A 9,474-nucleotide genomic window follows, 5' to 3' on the forward strand; every position below is an offset into this window, starting at 1 on the left:
TTAGGTGATGTGGAATAAATTGTCTCTTTTTAAAATCACATCTGGCAGTTATTGAGGCAAAGTGGAATCAGGTAAAGGGAAAGTAAGAGGGATAAAAGAACAAGTTTGTTTCCTGGTTCTCCCTTCTAGGAGTCTTTTGGCCTTCTTTGGTCCCTAAACCTCCCAAACCTCTACCACAGTACACTTGCACACAAGCAAAGACCTCCCTAGAGCTAAGCCGCTTTCTACCTTGTGTTATCTTTCCCAATATTTAGATGTGTTGAGTCAGAGCTGACCAGGAGAGTAATATCACTGATAAACTGGGTTTTTTTTTTCATAGTGAAGAATTCAAAAGCAAAATGGACCCACAATAAGAGGCAGGTTTAAACACTGAGAGCACATTAGGTGGTAAGATTATACTGTCCTGGAGGTCAGATCAAATGTGTCCTGGACAGTAATTCAACTCTTTAAACCCAGTTCAGATGGCCAAGACACACAGAGCCCTCTACCTTGATACTGCCACCACTTCACTGTCCCTGGCTACTCACTGCTCTCCACCCAAGCCTCGTATGTTCTTTAGAATCAAACATGACACGGAAGGAAATGATTAGGATTAGGTCCTAAGACCAAAAGACAAGTTACTCGTTTGGGTCATAAACTCAGTCTCACAGAGGCACACAGCAGCCAGCTCGGGCAGCACTATGTGGGTTGAGATTCAGATATTTTGTACAGAGAGACCAGCCACCTAGGAGGGTACCAATGATTGATCTTTGTCATATAATATCCATCTAGCTGGAGTCACAATCCAGCCAGCTAGAGGAGTGCAGGGAAACATTGGGAGTGGATTGAATACATTAACATTTGTGTGTTTATGAACATCCGTTTTCATGACTTTGAGGTCAGAAGAAACAAGGTGATGCCCAGTTGCTGTTACCAAATGCTCTGAAAGGAATCCCATTAGAGGGTCCCAGGTAGAGTGGGAGAAAATGTGGAATAATACTGATCAGAAAGAGACTGGAGGAACCCAAGACTATGGTCTGAGCCACCCTTCAGGTCTAGAATGGAACTCACCCTTGTGGCCCAAATTTCAGTCAAGTGATAGGTATATAGGAGGGATAACAACACTAGTAAGGTGTGCTTACCATGGAATGGACAATCATTCAAGATCAAAAGGGCATCATTTACCTCAGGACAAAGTTCAGAAGGGTTGGGAAGGAGGGTGGAATGGAAATAGAACCACAGTGGGGTAACTGTTGTTACATGGAGGGGATTGCAATCATTAAGATGAAACAAAGTATATGATTTATTTAATGTAAAACTAGTGATCAGCCTTTTAAATCTTCACTCAATTTAAAGTGTTTTTTGTTTTTTTTTTAAATGTGTAGTATTAGATTGAGCCATATGGTACTACTAATTTAGCCCATATTGGCAATTTCATATGGTTCAACATAATATGTATAACTAATTTATTTTTCATTTACTTTCCTTTTAGGTCTTACTTTGACCACATTTGATCAAAAGCTAATTTTGTGACACTAATGTAGAGGCTAAGGATCTGTGGTAGCGTAGTGGTTACTAATCGGGCTGCGAGCCACAAGGTCAGCAGTTCAAACCTACCAGCCACTCCACGGGAGAAAAATGAGGCGGTCTGCTCCTGTAAAGATTTACAGCCTTGGAAACCCTGTATAGGGTCGCTATGAGGCGGAACCGACTCCATGGCACATAACAACAACAACAAATGTAGAGGCTGGGAAGTTGGGTAGGACAGACATTCCACAAATTTCTACTCTCTGACCCCATGGTGCTCCTCCTCCTGGTAACTTAACAAAGATTTTGACTGGAAGACATAATGGATTAGTCATCCTAGGGGAAGGGACATCAAATAAAGGGATATTATGACCCCTGCCTTAGAGATGTATGTAACCCAATTGTAGAAAATAACCTTGTGATTATTTTACAGGAGCCACAGAGGCTAGGCAGGTAACAAATAGATAAATTATTTACTGTCTGTATATAATTTCCTCCTCTTGATAAAGACCTGGTATATGAGTTATCTATTTCTAGATAATAAATTCCTCAAACTTTGTGGCTTGAAATAATAAACATTTATTATCTCACATAATTTGTGAGGGTGAGAAATTTTGGAAAAGCTTTGCTAAATAGTTCTAGATCAGAATTTGTCAGGAGGTGACAGTCAAGATAGTAGCAGGGGCTGCAGTCATATGAAGGCTCATCTGGGGCTGGAGAATCTGCTTCTAAGATAGTTCACTCATATGACTATTGGCAGAAAGCCTTACTGCCTTGGTGCACAGACTTTTTCATAGGATGTTTATATCATTGTCTTAGGGTGGGTCCTCTAGAGAAGAAAAACCAGTGATACACACATATAGATGTGTGTGTGTGTTTTACTGTTAAGTGCAGTCGAGCCAGTTGCTCATTGCAACCCTGTATAGAATTTCCAAGGAGCAGCTGGTGGGTTTGAACTGCTGACCCTATGGTTCACAGTCCAGTTATGATCCCAATACCACACCAGAACTCTCTTTCTCACTGTCTCTCTATGTATATATGTGTATATATATACACATACACACATGTACACACACATATAGTTTATATCAAGGAAATGGCTCACAATTGTACAGGTGGGAGAGTCTCAAGTCTAGGTAAGCTGAGTGAAGATTGGCAGGTGGATCCAGCAGGAAGATCAGTAGACGGAAGTCCCAAGTCCAGACCAGGTGAGCCAAGATTGGTGAGTGGGCCCAGCAGGCAGACAAGCAGATAAACAAGCCAGCTACTTACTGGCTTCAGATCCAAAGAACTGGAGATTGGAGGATGACCCAAATACGAGATCCGGATCCAGTGGAAAAGAGAGCAAGCTTTTCCTGCATGTCCAAGGAAACATCCTTTCAATTAATTGGCTGCTCTTAGCCAATCATCATAGAGTTAATTATACCTGTATTAGGTTTCACCATGGGTATAACCACTTCTCAACTGCCAAACCACTGGGAATCCTGGCTGAACCAAAACCTGAACTATCACTGTCATCAATAAAGCTAACTCCCCCAGAGTGAATGATCTAAGAAAGCAATAAGGAGGAAATATTAGTGTTTTTTATTATCTAGTTTTAGAAGAAATAAACTCTCAATTTTGCCATATTACTATTTGATGGAAGGAAGTTACTAAGTTCATCCCACATCCAAGAGAGAGAGATTAAGCTCCATCATTTGAAGGGATGCCATTAAAGAATTTGTGGATCTATTTTTAAACCCCCATGGTCTGTCCTCTGGCCCAAAACAATTTGCACTCTGCCCACATAAACAATACAACTACTGAACAACTGTACGTCCACATGCCAAAGAAGTAATCTAGACAGAGAGGTGATATATTTCACAAAAATTAACTCTAAATGGGCTATATAGATCTAAATATAAGGTGCAAAAAACTACATAGCTTCTAGAAGATAATATAGGAGAAAATCTAGATTGCTTTTGGTCTAGCAATGACTTTTAGATAAAACACAAAAAAGCACAATTCATTAAAGTAAAATCGATAAGCTAGACTTCATTAAAATTAAAAACTTCTGCTCTGCAAAAGACAGTTAAATGAATGAAAAGATGATGCTAAAAGACAAGTCACAGACTGGGGGAAGATTTTGCAAAACATATAACTGATAATCCAAGCCAAATTCAGAAGAGGAGGTAGAATAAGGGTTTTCATTGCTGATGTCAGATGGATCTTGGTTGAAAGCAGACGATATCAGAAAATTGTGACACAAAATATAGGTTTTGTGTCAACTTGATTGACCCAGGATTCTTGGTGATTTAGCAGTTACGATGTAGTAATCCCCTGGTAGTGTGGTGGTTACGAGTTGGGCTGCTAACATCAAGGTCAACAGTTCGAAGCTACCAGCCATTCCACGGGAGAAAAATGAGGCTTTCAGCTCCCAACAAATTTGTTTTTAGGTGCCTGTGTCCCCCCAACAAAATGTATGTCAACTTGTCTGGGCTACGATTCTCAGTGGTTTGGCAGTTACGTGATGATGTAATCATCCCCCATGATGTGATCTGATGTAATCAGGAAATCCATTGTTAGGGGATTAGGGTCCGATGCAACACCTTTACTCAGAGCACAGCCCTGATCTAATGTAAGGAGAGTTTGCCTGGTGTGTGGCTTCCATCACCTTTTATAAGAGATAGAAGGAAAGAGAAGCAAGCAGAGAAAGAGGGACCATCACAACTCTTCTGGTCTTCAGTCTTTAGTGTCTAATGCATCAAATCGGTCCTTCAGGATATGTTTAAAGTCTTATTTTGGCTCTTGTGGATTTGTTTTAATTTTCTTTCGTTTCATCCTGAACTTGCATATGAGCAATTGGTGGTTTGTTTCAAAGTCTGCCCCTGGCCTTGTTTTGGCTGATGATAAGGAGCTTTTCCACTATGTCTTTCCACAAATGTAGTCAATTTGATTTTTGTGTATTCCATCTGGTGAGGTCCATGTGTGTAGTAGTCTTTTATGTTGTTTAAAAAAGGTTTTTGCAATGAAGGAGTCATTGACCTTGCAAAATTCTATCATGCGATCTCCATCATTGTTTCTATCACCAAGGCCGTAGTGCATTAACAGCAATGGCAAAGAACAAGGCACCGGGAATTGATGGAATACAAAGGGAAATCTTTGAACAAACTGAAGCAGCACTGGAGGTACTCACTCATCTGTGCCAAGAAATTTGGACAACTACCTGGCCAACTGACTGCAAGAGATCCATATTTGTGCCCATTCCAAAGAGAAGTGACCCAATGGAATATGGCTATCATCAGACATTATCACTAATATCGTATGCAAGTAAAATTTTGCTAAAGATCATGCAAAAATGGTTGCAACCATACACTGACAGAGAACTTCCAGAGGTTCAAGCCAGATTTGGAAGAGGATATGGAACAAGGGATATCATTGCTGATGTCAGGTGGATCTTGGCTGAAAGCAGAGAATACCAGAACGATGTTTTGCTGTGTTTTATTGACAGTGCAACCAATTGTGTGGATTATGACAAGATATGGATAACATTGCAGAGAATGAGTGTTCCAGAACACTTAATTGTGCTCATGAGGACTTATACATAGATCAAGAAGCAGTTGTTCGAATAGAACAAGGGAACACTGTATGGTTTAAAATTAGAAAAGGTATGTGCCAGAGGTGTATTCTTTCACCATAAATATTCAATCTGTATGCTGAGCAAATAATTTGAGAAGCTGGATTATATGAAGAAAAACATGGAATCAGGATTGGAGTTTAAGATATGCAGATGATACAACCTTGCTTGCTGAAAGCAAAGAAGACTTTAACAACATCCATATAAATGGAGAAAATATTGAAGTGGTCAAATATTTCATTTTGTTAGAAACCACAATCAACACTCATGGTAGCAGCAGTCTAGAAATCAAGGAATGCATTGCATTAGACAATTCTGTTGTGAAAGTTCTCTTTAAAGTATTCAAGAGTGAAAGTATCAGTTTGAAAACTAATGTGCACCTGACCTAAGCCATGGTATTTTCAATAACTTCATATGCATGTGAAAGTTGCACAATGAAGAAGGAAGACCAGAGATGAATCGATACATTTGAAGTACAGTGCTGGAAAGTAATATTGAAAGTGCCATGGATTGCCAGAAGAACAAACAAATCTGTCTTGGAAGAAATACAGCCAGAATAATCTTTAGAAATGAGGATGGCAAGACTTTGTCTCCTGTACTTTGGATATATTATCAGAGGGGAACAATTTCTGGGATGCTTGGAAAAGTGGTGGGTCAGCCCAAAATAGGAAGACCCCAACAAGCTAAATTGACATGGTGGTAGCAATAGTGGACTCAAACGTAACAACAATTGGGAGGATTTGGAAGGACCGGGCAGTGTTGCTATGAGTCGGAACGGACTTGACAGCAGTTAACAGCAGCAACAACAACAAAACTAGAAATAAGGAACAGGAAAATAGTCCTGTAGGAGAAAAAAGAATAGCAAAATAAAAGGAAGAGAAAAAATAGCAGAGGATGAAAGAGAAATAGACATCTAACAACAATAACTCACCTGGTGAGCTTGAACCAGTGACCTTCAAGTTCAAACCAACCCTGAGGTTAAGTCCTTATCCTACAGCACCACATTTTTTCTTGCTGTTGCCTATTTTTTCTTCTTTATTATTATTATTTTAAGCTTTCATTGTGAATTGAGTGATAGTTTACATGGGAGAACATCCGTTTTGCACTCATTCTATCGTCTTTTGTTTCATTGCAATGATTACAATCCCCTCCATGCATCATTTAACAGTATTTGTTTCTGTCCCCTCTGTTGTTGTTTTTTAGATAAACTCAAAACCCCTCAGGAATATATAATAATTTAAACAACCAAAGGACACATTCTGCAAGCCTGTCTTCTGGCTGTCAGCACACAGTCTTTCTTTTTCCATGAGTCTAGAGTCTTCAGCTACTCTATCTCTCCATGCCGTCATCTCTGTCTCATCTCTGGTGTCACTGCTTCTCTTGTTAGGGTCCAACATTCCACTCATGCTCTTCTCTGTTCCTGTAATGTAAGCTTAACTACTCCCCCTTTATGTTATACAACTTGTATCTTCACAGTTGTGACAATCATAATTAGTTATGATAATAATTACTATCGAATCAATGAATCCTATCCCCATATTCTTTCACCAGACCCATCTAGACAAGGTTAAAAACTATTCAATGGGGATTCTACCTTCCCCTGTACATCCTGAAACTAAATTCCCTCCTGAAAACTTGTAAGCCATCCACTTTGTGCCTGTATAGGTAGACAATGCCTAAATTGCCCATCCCTATCAACCCTGTACACCAAGGGGATAGGCTTGATCCTTGATGTGAAGACTCCTTCCCTCTCGGCCAGTTCTTTATTACTTTTTGTTTTCACCGTTGTTCACTTGTTTGTTATGTTTTATTTCTGTGTGCGTGTGTTTTCTCCTCTTGCCCAACCTGATAGGAGACAGCAACCATGATCATAAAGCCCAGTCATAACTGTATCCTCTGCAATTCTGCCCAGTGGGCAAGAGCCAAACTCCTACACTACATGATCAACAATAGACAGCAGCCAACAGCAGCCACGCCCATTTGAAACTGAAATGCATGAACAGCATACAAACTTCCATTCTCTAATCACACCTAACGGGCAATATTTAGTGAGAGTCAAGAACACACCAACAGGCCACCATCTTGCTTTCCTTTAACCTGGCGGTGACAGTGGCTTACACCAATCTTGAGCCATGAAGCTGTTAACCAGAGCTGGTTCCCTCTCAAGATTTTATTCCCTCAAAGTTGCTCCCAGAGTTAAAGCCAAAGCTGCCCTCACAGGAGCACTCCCGTAGCCTCAGGACCTTAAGTTTACCAAATTACCAAATGGTGTAGTGATTGCTTCCCTGGAAAACTATGCCCCAGCAACAAGAATTGGTTTGTTCATTAAAGCGGGCAGTAGATATGAGGACTCCAGCAATTTGGGAACCTCTCATTTGCTGCATCTTGTATCCAGCTTGACTACCAAAGAAGCGTCATCTTTCAAGATAACCCATCGATTGAAGCAGTTGGTGGTAAATGAAGTGTGACTACAACAAGGGGAAACATGGCTTATATTGTGGAATGCCTGCAGGATGATATCAATATTCTAATGGAGTTCCTGCTCAATGTCACCACAGCACCAGAATTTCGGGTGTTGGGAAGTAGCAGCCATTCAGTCCCAGCTAAAGATTGACAATGCTGTGGCTTTCCAGAATCCAAAGGCACATGTCATTGACACTTTACATGCTGCAGCTTACCGGGATGCCTTGGCTAATTCCTTATAGTGTCCTGATTATAGGATTGGAAACGTGAAATCAGAGGAGCTACATTACTATGTTCAGAACAATATTACAAGTGCAAGAATGGCTTTGATTGGACTTGGTGTGAGCCATCTGTTCTAAAGCAAGTTGCTTAAAAGTTTCTTAACATGAGGGGTGGGCTAGATTTATCTGGAGCAAAGACTGTCTACCGCGGAGGTGAAATCAGAGAACAGAACGGAGACAGTCTGGTACATGCTGCTCTCATGGCAGAAAGTGTTCCCATCGGAAGTGCGAAAGCAAAAGCATTCAATGTGCTTCCAGCACGTGCTTGGTGCTGGACCACATGTCAAGAGGGGCAGCAACACCATCAGCTCTCTGTACCAGCCTGTTGCCAAGGGAGTTCACCTACCATTTGACGTTTCAGCTTTTAATGCTAGTTACTCAGATTACGGACTCTTTGGGATTTATACCATCTCTCAGGCTGCAGCTGCTGGAGATGTTATCAAGGTTGCCTGTAACCACGTAAAAACAATTGCTCAGGGAAACCTTCCTGATGGAGTCATCCAAATGGCCAAGAACAAGCTGAAAGCTGGGTACCTAATGTCAGTGGAGTCTTCAGAGGGATTTCCAGATGAAGTTGGGTTCCAGTCTCTAGTTGCTGGTTCATATATACCACCAACTACAATCCTCCAGCAGACTGACTCAGTGTGACTGCTGCTGATGTCCAAAATGCTGCAGTGAAGTTTGTTTCTGGCAGAAAGTGGAAATTTGGGGCATATACCTTTTGTTGATGAGTTGTAATACTGAAGTATGTATTACATGGGAGAACTAAACATTTTCTCAATCCAGAGCAGCAAACACATGAAAGTTAAAAGTGTATAACCTGCCATTTATCTTATATTTTTTTCTTTTAATGAGCTGAAATATCTTAAAGCATAAATGCAGGTAATTATTCCCAACTAACCTAACGGCAATAAAACGTTCTGTATTGGAAAAAAAAAAAAAGAACACACCAACATACAATCATCAATTATTTATGACCACAATGGCATCAAAATAGCCAATTTTAGTTCACATGAAGAAATAAGAGAGAGGGGGTCAAATAAATGACCAAGATGATGTTGCTGTTAGGTGCTGTTGAGTTGGTACCAACAACTCATAGTGACTCTATACACAACAGAATGAAGCACTGCCCAGTCCTGTGCTAACTTCATAATCATTGCTACACTTGAGCCTGTTACTGTTGCCACTGTGCCACTCCATCTTGTTGTGGGCCTTTCTCTTTTTCACTGACCCTCCACTTTACTAAGCATGAGGTTTTTCTCCAGGGACTGGTCCCTCCCGATACTATGCCTGAAGTATGAGAGACAAAGTCTTGCTATCCTGGCTTCCAAGGAACATTCTGACTACTTCTTCCAACACAGATTTGTTTGTTCTTTTGGCAGTCCATGGTACTTTAATATTCCCGTCTAACTCCATAACTCAAAAGCATCAATTCTTCTACAGTCTTCTACACTTTAAAGAGGTGTTGTGCAGCAGATTCGCCTAATACAATACGTAGTTTGATTTCTTGACTGCTGCTTCAATGAGTATTGATGATTGATCAGAGTAGAGCAAAATGAAGTCTGTGACTACTTCAATCTTTTCTCCATTTATATGGATGTTATTCAT

The 9,474-nt window shown here is 40.5% G+C and overlaps 1 pseudogene; it reads left to right on the forward strand.

Annotated features, from left to right (window-relative positions):
* The first annotated feature begins 7,254 nt into the window (after positions 1 to 7,254).
* LOC102812008 lies at positions 7,255 to 8,514 on the forward strand (annotated as a pseudogene).
* Positions 8,515 to 9,474: the final 960 nt, after the last annotated feature.

The sequence above is a fragment of the Chrysochloris asiatica genome, unplaced genomic scaffold (assembly GCF_000296735.1).
Source record: "Chrysochloris asiatica unplaced genomic scaffold, ChrAsi1.0 scaffold00054, whole genome shotgun sequence".
Taxonomy (NCBI): Eukaryota; Metazoa; Chordata; class Mammalia; order Afrosoricida; family Chrysochloridae; genus Chrysochloris; species Chrysochloris asiatica.